The sequence below is a fragment of the Heterocephalus glaber genome, unplaced genomic scaffold, assembly GCF_053883595.1.
Source record: "Heterocephalus glaber isolate CG9 unplaced genomic scaffold, H.glaber_assembly_v1.0 deba00000809, whole genome shotgun sequence".
Lineage (NCBI taxonomy): Eukaryota > Metazoa > Chordata > Mammalia > Rodentia > Bathyergidae > Heterocephalus > Heterocephalus glaber.
In genome coordinates, this window is record NW_028258163.1 from 9103187 (window position 1) to 9115426 (window position 12240).

Genomic DNA, 12240 nt, shown 5'->3' on the forward strand with positions numbered 1-12240 from the left:
TGTTCACAGGCCCCAGCCAGAACCCTGCCCAGACAACAGGATAGCACAGAGATTCAGAAGGCCACCACTCTGAAGCCAGGAATCAGTGCAGTGGTGAGTAGCAAAGAAAAGACCACTTGGTGGCTCACTGAAAATTAAACACCACTGGGTGAGCAAAAAGTTGCCTAAATAAAGGGGCACCAGGGGCTGCATCTGTTGAAATGAGAAGACATGTAAATAAGTCTCAAAAACAGACTTCCAGATCACCTAAGGCAACCTCAAAGGGCAACAAGATGAAACAATCTGATATTCAACCACCTGGACTCCCTGAACTGGCAACAAAAGAGGATCTGGAAAAAATGAAATCACAAACAATTTCTCTTAAACAAAAAAGATTGTGTTCATGGTGCAGGACTTAATACATCTAGAGCAGACACAGAAAAAAAAATACAGCAGCTGAGGAGCATGATGGAATCCCAACATAGGAAAAAAATGGAATCCATAAAACAGATATCCAGGAAATTAAAAACTGAGCCATGTGAGGACATAATTTCAGATATAGAAGACAGGATTTCAATTAGTGACAAGGAAAAGAAAAATTTCTTAAAAATAGTAAGGGACCACATGAAATCAATCCAGCAGCTGCTAGATGATGCAAAGAAGAATAACATAACACTGATCAGAGTCAATGAAGAAACAGGACAGAGTGAAGGTGACATAAAAAAAACTGTTCACAGAAGTAATGGCAGAAAACTTCCCAAGCAGGGGAAAAGAATTTGACATATAAATAAGTGGGGATTATAGGACTCCAACTACTCAAGATCAAAAAAAAAAAAAAAAGCCTACACCTACACCTAGGCATATAATAGTTAAGATTCCAGAAATCCAACAGAAGAACAAAATTCTACAAGCAGTTAGAGAAAAGAAACAAATCAGATACAAATGAAAGCTCAGTCACAGAAGACTTCTCAACACAAATCCTCAAGGCAAAAAGAGCTTGGAGTGACATATTTCAAGCCCTAAAGAAAACAGCCTCCAACTCAGATGGATGTACCCTGAAAAACTATCTTTCAAAACTGATGGAGAAATAAGATACTTTTATGACAAAAAGCACCTGAGGAATTTCATGAATACCAAACCAGCACTCTAAAAATTTCTAAACAATATCTGAGAAAAAGACGAGGATCATAACCCCAGGAAGCACAGCAGAATGAATCCATCAGGCATGACAGGAATTAAATGCAAAGGGGGAGAATCCAGTGAAAATAAAAAGTCATGACAATGATAAGTCAATACATATCAGTCATAACCATCAATGTTAATGGTCTCAACTCACAATCAAAAGAAACAGACTTGCAGAATGGGTCATGAACCAAAATCCAACAATATGATGCATACAAGAAACACACTTAATTCAAAAAGAAACTCATAGACGGAAAATTAAAGGGTAGAAACAAATACTCTGTGAAACAGAACCCCCCCCCCAAAAAAAGAGTAGCTATCCTCTTTGCAGATCAAATTGATTTCAAACCAACACTGATTAAGAGAGACAAAGAAGGACACTACATCATTGTAAAGGGAATAATCCAAGAGGAAGAGATGGCAATCATAAATATATATGCACCAAATACTAGTGCGTCCAACTGTATAAAACAAATACTAATGGACATGAAAAATCAAATAAGCAATAATACAATAGTAGTGGGGGACCTCAATACCCCACTGTCTCCAATAGATAGATCAACTAGACAGAAAATAAGCAATGAAATACTAGAACTCAATCAAACTCTTGAACAAATGAACTTAACAGATGTTTACAGAGTGTTCCACTCCACAAAATCAGAATACACATTATTTTTGGCTGCATGCAAGTTGTTCTCTGAAATAGAACACGTACTTGCTCATAGAATATATTTTTGTTTTGTTTTGTTTTGGGGGGGTTTTTTTGGTACCGAGGATTGAACTCAGGACCTTGCACTTGTGAAGCAGGCGGTGGAACCACTGAGCCAAATCCCCAGCTCTAGAACATTTTTAAGTGAGTGCAAAGGAATTGAAGTTATCCCCTGTATATTATCAGACTATAGTGCGATGAAATTGGAGATCAATAGCAAAAGAAACCACATAACACATAAACACATGGAAATTGAACAACACACTTCTGAATAACCAATGGGTAACAGAAGAAATTAAAGAAGAAATGAGACAGTTCATACAATTAAATGACTATGTCAATACAACATATTGGAGACTACGGGAAACAATGAAAGCAGTCTTATGAGGGAAATTCATAGCAGTAAATACTCATATTAGGAAACCAGAGCAAGATCAAATAAACAACCTGATGCTGAATCTCAAGCTTCTAGAAAAAGAAGAGCAGGACAAAACCAAAGCTCATACAAGGGAGGAAATTATAAAGATCAGAGGAGAAATCAACGCAATGGAGACTAAGAGAATGATACAAAAAAATCAATGAAGCCAAGACTTGGTTCTTCGAAAGAATAAACAAAATCGACAAACCCTTAGGCAACCTTATCAAAAAAAGGAAAGAAAAGGCCCAAATCCATGCAATTAGGAATGAAAAGGATGAAATTACAATGGACCTGGCAGAAATCCAGACGATCATCAATACCTACTTCCAGAACCTATACGCAAATAAGATGGAAAACACAGAGGAAACGGACAGATTCCTAGATATGCATGAATTACCAAAGTGGAACAAAGAAGACCTAAAAATTCTAAATAACCTCATATCAATCTATGAAATCAAAAACTTACCAAATAAGAAAAGCCTGGGTCCTGATGGCTTCACTGCTGAATTCTACAAGACATTTAGAGAAGAACTATTGTCACTACTGTTTAAAATCTTCAGTGAAATTGAAAGGGAAGCAATACTCCCAAATTCATTCCTGGAAGCAAGCATCACCTTGATCCCCAAAGCAGAGAAAGACCCAACTGAAAAAGAGAACTATAGGCCAGTCTCACTAATAAACATAGATGCAAAAATCCTTAATAAGTTATTGGCAAATCAGAAGATCATCAAGAAGATCATACACCCTGAACAAGTGGGATTCATCCAGGGATGCAGGGATGGTTCAACATATGCAAATCAATAAATATAATACATTGTATCAATAGAGCCAAGGACCAAAACCATATGATCATCTCAATAGATGCAGAAAAAGCATTTGACAAAATCCAATATGTATTTATGATAAAAACCCTACAGAAAATTGGAATAGACAGACTCTACCTCAACCTGATAAAAGCCATCTATGAAAAACCAACAGCCAATATCATACTAAATGGTCAAAAACTGAAATCCTTCACACTAAAATCAGAAACAAGATGAGGATGTCCACTATCACCACTCCTGTTCAATATAGTTTTGGAAACATTAGCCAGAGCAATTAGACAAGAGAAAGAAATAAAAGCAATAAAGATAGGAAACGAAGAAGTCAAATTGCCATTATTTGCAGACAACATGATACTCTGTAGAGAAGACCCCAAGAACTTCACCAAAAGTCTTCTAGACTTAATAACTAAATTCAGTAGAGTACCTATATACAAAGTCAACACAATAAATTCAATAGCTTTCCTGTACACAAACAACAGACTCACTGAAAAAGGAACTGGAGAAACAACTCCCTTCACAATACCATTCCAAAAAATGAAATATCTAGGAATCAACGTAACAAAAGACATGAAAGACCTCTACTCTGAAAACTATAGCACTCTGAAAAGAGAAATTGAAGATGATGTCAGAAAATAGAAAGACAACCCTTGCTTCTGTTTAGGAAGAACCAATATAGTGAAAATGCCCATACTTCCAAAGCTGCTATATAGATTCAATGCAATCCCAATTGAAATTCCAGCATAGGCCTTGAGAAAACAATCCAAAAATTCATTTGCAACAAGAAGTGGTCTAGAATAGCAAAAGCAATTCTAGGCATTAAAGACAAGGTAAGCAGTATTACAATCCCCAATTTGAAACTATAGTACAAAGCTACTGTGATAAAAACACCATGATACTGGCAAAGAAATAGACCCAAAGATCAAAGATGCAGAAACAACTACAGACATCCTCAACCACCTAATTTTCAACAAAGAAGCCAAAAACCCTCACTGGAGGAAAGATAGCCTCTTTAATAAATGGTGCCAGAAAAATTGGGTTTCAACTTGCCAAAGATTAAAACTAGACCTGTATCTCTCACCATGCACTAAACTAAAATCAAAATGTATTAAAGATCCAAATATTAAAACAGAAACACTAAACCAGCTGGAAAGAGAGATTAAGTAGAACTCTTGAAGACATTGGCGTAGGAAAAGATTTCATGAACAAAACCTCCATTGTAAGTGAACTAGCACAAAGCATCAACAAGTGGGATCTGTACTTATTAAAAAGCTTCTGAACAGCAAGAGAAAGCACCAACAGCATGAAGAGACAACCCACAATGTGGGAATTTTTTTTTTTTTGGTACTGGGGATCGAACTCAAGGTCCTTTGTTTGTGGGGCAGGTGGTGGAACCACTGAGGTAAATCCCCAGCCCTGTGGGGAAAAATTTTACCAGCTGTCCCTCAGACAAAGGTCTACTATCTAGAATATACAAAGAACTTTAAAAAATCAGACTTCCCAAATTTAAAGATCCAATCCAAAAATGGGCTTCTGAAATGAACATCAGGTTGTTTATTTTTCATATGAAGAAGTAGAAATAGCAAATAAACATGAAAAAAATGTTCAACATCACTGGTCATTTGAGAGATGCAAATGAAAACAACACTGAGATTCCACCTCACCCCAGAAAGAATGGCTGCTATCATGAAATCAACCAACACCAAATGCTGGCAGGGCTGTGGGGAAAGAGGAACCCTGCTCCACTGCTGGTGGGAGTGTAGACTGGTGCAAGCACTGTGGAAATCAGTATGGAGATACCTGAAAGAACTAGGACTGGAAGTCCCATTTGACCCAGCTATTCTCCTGTTGGGTATCTTCTGAAAAGAATTTTAAAAATCATACCACAGTGATATATGTGCATCCATGTTCATAGTGGCACAGTTTGTATTAACTAAAACTTGGAAACAGCCATCAACTGGAGACTGGATAAAGAAAATGTATTTTTTTTTTAAAAATATAATAGAGTACTACTCAGCCATAAAGAATGAGAAATTAGAGACATTTATAGCTAAGTGGATGCACATTGAGGCATACTCTTAAGTGAAATAAATAGGACACACACGTGTAAAAACCGAATAGTTTCTCTAGTGTGAAAAACTGAAAGTGTAATGTATAATACATAATGTGAAATAGGAAGAAAAGGTGCAAAGGGGAAGTGGGAGGGTTAGGGGAAAGGAAAAAAGGAAGTGGAATTAACATGAGAAAATGAAAAAATGGAAGCCAAGTCTTTTTAAACAGAGAGGGGTGGATGGATTGAAGGGAGGGCAGGGGAATGGGAAAAAAATAAGAATGAAGACGCATTAGGTAAAGGTACAAATCTCCAATGATGAATGTCATTATAGTGTATGCCTAAAATGTACCAATAAAATTAATTTTTAAAAAGATTTGTTCCCTGATAAAAGAAGTTAATGCTGCATATTTAATTAATAGGCTTAACTTAGCAATGATATAATATCAAGAAAATGATATGATTAATCCACAGCGAAACATTAAACTCAGTGAAAAGAGTCAGGATTTGGAAATTTTGTCAGAAGACCATATAAACCAGTTTTTCTTGGCAAGCAAATGTTTCTAAGAGAGTTTACAGTCCTTTATGTTCAGATTTATGGAGATCATATATATTATGAAGAATTTGCTATTTGGTAATGTCATAAAGAAAACATCTATAAATTTGTTTAATCCTATGAGAAGAATTTGAGATTAAATATTTAATTAGGGCCAAGTGCTGTGCTTTGGTTGGTGATACTGGCATAGTTCCCAGAAGATCAGCATTTTCCTTATTAATAGTATCCATAAAAGATTAAGAACCTCTCTTAAACAGAGCTGGTAGCTACTAACTAATATTTGATGGAGTTATTAAATATGAATTTATCTAAATTCTTGCCATCATCCCTTAGGATTTATCAAATTCAGTACTGAGGATTATGCCCAAGGGAAAATACAAATGTGTGTGAGAATCAAAGAACTGAAGGTAAAAATTTCTGTGGTATTGCTATGGCTGTTCACTATGCAACATCCCAGGGGTATAGTAAATCAATGAAGTAAGAATATCTTTCACCTTCTTCCTGCCCATTCAACTTGAGTCCATTCTTACTGTATTTTTGGAAACTCAGTGTTGATCTGCACAGAAGACACAGATTGTACCCTCCTTCAAAAGTGGAGGAGACCACAGAGGTAGCCCCAAGGCCTCTGGGATGAGTAGATACCAAGGTTTTTTGTGTGGCTAGCAGTCATGAAGTCAGTGTACAAGTTGTAGTGAATGGAGACTTATATTCAGAGAAACATTAGATAAAGAGAATTCCTGGTACTAGAGGGAATGTTGGCTTGGAGTATTATAACCTGCTTATAAATATGATACTTAGTTTCTGTCCCATAAGGCTCTTTCTATAAACTCCTACCAGTGTTTACACAAGAGGAAAGTACAGCCCCATGATGAAAGCTTTCAAGTCTCAACAGAGAGTTGCTGCTCAGATCTGGATTTAATGGCTCCAAAGCCAGTATTTTTTTTTTACAATACCAAGACCTTTTCTGTCTGACCAATCTGTGTCTTGCTTGTAAAATGTGGCAGTCTCTATGTCTATATTTAAAGCAGCCACCTAAAAAGTAATATCACATACCTTGATAAGTAAATTAAAGAGTCCATGTTTATGTGGTAAATTAGGCAGAGGGAGAAAGTTAAAATCCTCCCACTAAATGATCACAGCTCTGTCTAAATAGTTAAATTGGTTGTAGAGAAAGGGGAGAAAGAACTATTAATTTATAAAATTCAAGCAAACAGATCTATATTTTACTATATATCTAGACAATCACACCTTCTCATGCCTATTTAAATAGTTAACTAATTAAAGAGAATAGATGACATTGTATTATTTTCTTATGGCTAGTATAACAAATTACCACAAATAGTGGCTTAAAACAACACAAACTTACTCTCCTACAGTTCTGGAGGAGAGATGTCCAAAATTTATTTCATATGGCAAAATTGGCCCATAAAAGAATCTGTCTGTTTTCTTTCTTTTCCAGCATTGAGAGCTCTACTCTTTGTTTCTTTTGTTTTGTCTTTGGTTGTTTTGTTTGATTTTTGGCTTTTAGGCTCTTCCTCTATCTTCAGATAAGCAATTCAGCATCTTGTTTTGGTCATATATTGTCTTCTATTCTGTTTTGTAAACAAATATGCCTCTGCTTCTCTCTTTGAATGACTCTTGTGATTACATGTATGGCTCACCTGGATAATTCAGAAAAATTTCTCTTTTTCCAGATCATCTATTTAATTATATTTGCAAAGTTCCTTTTGCCATGTAAACTAATATTCACAGATTCCAGGAATTAGGTTCCCCTTACCTGGATGTTTTCTGGGGACGTTATTCAGCCTGTTCGAGCCATTCACACAAAACTTTCTTTTTTAAAGTATACTGGAGAATTGATGCAGTGAGCCATATTTTTTAAATAAAAGTTTCTATGTTATCAGGAACATGGTAGTAATATTTATTTAATGTTTACTCTGCATCAAGCACAGACCTAAATGTTTTGCATAAATGGTAAATATTAATAGTAATAAAAATTATGAATTAATTTCCTTGATATTCCCATTTTGTGGATGGGGAAACTGAGGCACACAATGTGAGAGTATACCAAACAGTCAAAAATACTGTATTTAAAAAAAAATTTAGATTACACATTTGCATAAATAAGCTTCATAAAATATACTTTTATATTTTTCATGTAATTATTTCATTACAATATGTAGTTTATAGACTTACAGCAGTTATATATAACTAGAATCAAAGTTATTTTCAGATAAACTTTAATCCCCTTACTTGGCATTCCTACTTGGCATAGTTTATAAATAATAAATCCACTAGTCTCTCATTCTTCGTCCAGTAATGATAGTCCTATTTAATTCCTCTTCAGGTCAGAAAGCTCACAATAAAGTTACAAAGGAATAGAAAGCAACTTCTTTACCAAAGAGGCATGAGATAGCAGATTTTGGAAGACCTTGACAAATGCTCAGGCTCTGTTCTTACCCAGTAATTGCTTGTTTACACTTGGAAGTCTTCTCTGAATGTGTTCCTTGTAAGTTTTAAAACTTCTTTTCATTCCTTGTTTTCAATGGCTCCTTATAGGCTTATAGGTGGAAATTTGTTTTCCTTATCCTTGTAGGTCAACCATGTTCTAGCTTTATTTTCCCCACAGGAGAGAGGGAACAAAAACAGCTCTGCTGTTATGATCTTTTACATGCATTCCTTAATCTATGGAGCTTTTTCTGAATCCCAGTTATATGAGAGCATGTGGGGAAATAGAATATTTTCTTTTTTGTACTGGGGATCAAACTCAGGGCCTTGCACTTGCAAGCCAGGTGCGGTGCCACTGAGCTAAATCTCCAGCCCTTAGAAGATTCTTTTTTTAAAAAAAAAAAATTTTTTTTCTGAAGTTTTGAAGAACACACCTTAAATAATAGACACATTGTAGAATTTGAAGACACAATGAAAAGTGAAATATGGTCCCGAACCTATTGGCAAAGATTATGGTTTCATATTCTTCACAGATTTACCTTCGGTATGCATGATTTTTTGTTGCTAAATTATTTTCCTTCCCACATTATCAGATTACATATTTTCCTTGGGCCCTTCAACTTTATTAACTAAAATGACCCTACTAGGGAGAGCTTCATGTATCATACTATGTATGAGGAAGAGTTTTCAGCAGACTCTGGCTTTTCAGCATCTTCTCACTCAAAATGCAAACTCAAGATACAAAACATAAATATACCATGGTGATACTATGCACACATACAGAAGATAACCAAGAAATAACATCTTAACAAAATAGTGACTAACTTGACATGGTTATTGGTACAGTCACATTCAAAAAACACCTGGAGGAAAGGGTTAATTTAATATTAAAATTGAACAATACTAAAAGATGATTTTCAAAGCAGGCACTGTAGAGCCACTTATTTTAGGACAGTGCGAGAATTACAGATATATATATATATAAACACACAGAAGATGTAAAGAATCCATTACTATTACTGTAAGTTTAGGGTGATAAGCTTTTATATTAAAAAGTTACTGAAGAAAAACATCTAAAATATAACAGGGAGCAGGTTTGTCAAGTGACTTAGCAGTTTTCAGTAGCATCAACTGTTACAGTGAAAACAAAGATTTCTAAACTTAGAACTTGGCAGGTGAGTGAGTAACAGATTTCCCAATATAATGTTTTTATTTTGGAGAAATAAATGAATTTGTGGAAGGTTTTTTTCCTTTTGCCTGCACCATATTCAGTCACATATTTTATTACCTACTTGGAATGTTGATTAAAAATGTTTTTAAGAAAAGATTTCTGTCTCTCTATTAACTATTTCCTAGATATTTAGCCTCCTTTGGGATTTGTAAAGTAGTTTAGGATTGCAACAGTGAGAATATCCTTGAATATGCTGATATAAAGGTATACTTGGGCCTGCGCATTTATACTTAACATGGAAGAGAGGTGTATTAGTATTAGAGTTTATTTTTGGAAATGATTAGTTTGTGTCACCTTATGAGTTCTCTTTTAATTTTTTTATTTTACTGATTGCAAATGTCAGGAAAAAGGAGCAGAATTCTTTGAGATATTTTTATGCCCTATAGCATACCACCTTAAGTTTCTTTCAGTGCAACGAATGTTATTGATGACAGCTGTTGTTAATGTTATGCCAATAAAACTGCCAATTAAGACAAGAAAAGGTATTTCTAGACATTTTTAATACATAAATTAGCTGAGTAATTGGCCTACATAAAATGTATTTAGAAATGAATTCCCCCATGATAAAGTGCTCTAGAACCGACTTGATTTTACCCAAACATTTTGTTCTTCCTCATAGTTTTTATCTCAGCCTTACAGATGTTCCCATATTCACATACCCATTGCAAATAACCATATGAACCTTGGGAAGAGTAAAGACTATAAATTTATTGTGCAAGTACATGCATCCTGAAGTTAGGGCAGGTTGGGACAAGATTGAGCCAGTCAATTGTTGAAAATTATTTCCATGTTGCTATAAAACTTTTTGCAGAACAAAAACAGATGGTCATTAAGATTTACATCATACTGACAGGGAAATTGTAATCCTGCACACTGAAGATATTTTTCACTATGGTGGCAAAAGTACCGAAGATAACAGCTCAGAAAATAATAGTACTTTGCCCTGAAGAAGTAAATTGTGGAAATGCCACATTTCCAAAATATTGCATCTTGAAGAAAAAAATAACTTAATTTAGTAAACTCTTTTATCTGTCTTTTTTTTCAGAGTTCTTTTCTTACCGTATGTTATTTTTTTAAATCAGAGTATGATTTGTTATGTATTTTATGCCTAAAACTTTTAAATGCTTTCAAACATCAATTTAGTTTCCCTTAATTATTAACATAAATTGAAAAATCATTGGTAAATTCTTTAACTACACATATGGATGGAATCATTTTAATTTTTAGGAATGGTATAAAAATAGCCATACCCTTTGGTTATAGTTATTTAATATTAAGCCAATTTGTTATGCATTTATACCTCCAAAAATTTGGTAATCCTCTAAAAAAAACTCCCTTTACACTGTTATAAATTTAGTGTCTTGATTTATGTAAGTTTGTTTTTCCTTCTATATTAGAAGAAAAATTACTTTTTCAGAAGTACTACTGTTCTTTAGAAATCATTTAAAACTTTTCTTCTTTATGGTTTTAGACAAAACACAAGAGACATAATGTCTCTGTGTTACTGAAGAATTTTCATATAATTTTCAATACTTTCTTTTTTCGTTCTTTTACATTATCAAGCTAATATCAATTTCACCCACCTACCCACCTGCCCATCATCCATACAGCATTAAGTACCAACTATACAAAATACTAGAACTAAAAGTATAATATATAATTTCTTCCTTTAGGAAATGTGTACTATTGAAGCTCTTACTGGTGGAACAAAAGAGAATTCAATGAAAAGGTAGTTAAATAATCAGCAAGGAGCCACATGTGGTGGTCATACCTGCTATCACAGCACTCTTTGAGGGTAAAGCATGAGGATTACAAGTTCAAGGCCAGACTAGGTAACTCAGTGAGACCCTGTCTCAAAAAACAAACAAATATTTTAAAAGGGGTAGGGATGTAGCACAATGTGAAAGTCCTGGATTCAATCCCAGGCATCCAGGGACTGGCAACTGTGGAAAGCCAGTCATTCCTAGATCTACAGAAGGAGTGAGGGAAATGGCCATAATAGTGCTCAGTGAGGTCTAGGTCTGGGGAAGTAGAGCCACAAGGCAGAGCTTGAGAGGAAGAAATATTGTGACTATTTCCTTTCCCATTCTCTTGCTGGAGGTTCCCATTGGAGGCCCACTCAGGTCAGGGGCCTGAGTGCTACAATCCAGCTAAGATCCATAGTAAGGCAGAAGAGAAGAGAAAATGAATTGGGGGTAAGAAAGCCAGAATCTAAGGTAACCTACAATGATCTCGACCCCCATTATGCATTTTCTTCTATAATAGTCACTCTTTGAAGATAAGTTGGATGTAAACACACTACTATGGAATAAAGAGCAAAGTGTTAGATTATCACTTCTGAGATAAGGTTTTATCCTGCCCTCCTTGGACATTCTCTCTTGCTCTCTTACTTGCTTAGTCTCATAGAAACCAGCTGGCATGCTATGAGTATGGATATGAGAGAAGTCTCTGGCCTAGCAAGGAATTAAGTCCCTCAATCCAACACCTCATAGGAAGCAAATCCTCTACCAACCTTGTCTTTGGAGATTTCAGCCCCATGACAGAACCTAAGTGAAGGACCCAATGGAGCCAAGTCTGAGTCCTAACCCAAAGAAATTATGATATAATAAATGATGGTTGTTTTAAACTGTTGGATTTTGGGGTACTTTGTTAAACAAAGAGATAACTAATACAAGAAAAAGGGGGAACAGGGAGGTAAACCTTTCACCATTTTTGCCTTAGCATTCATTTTTTTCCCCTTTAATCAGATGCAGAAATCTTGCCTAATACAAGATGTGACACTAAATTCCATCAGCCTATAGTCATTTCAGTTCATTCATGCTCTTTCTTAAAATTCCAATTGTAAC

The 12240-nt window shown here is 35.1% G+C and overlaps 1 long non-coding RNA gene across 1 annotated transcript in view; it reads right to left on the reverse strand.

Annotated features, from left to right (window-relative positions):
• LOC110345185 (uncharacterized) overlaps positions 1 to 12240 on the reverse strand; it is a 52159-nt gene that overhangs the window by 26535 nt on the left and 13384 nt on the right. The gene's annotated exons all lie outside the window — the stretch shown is intronic.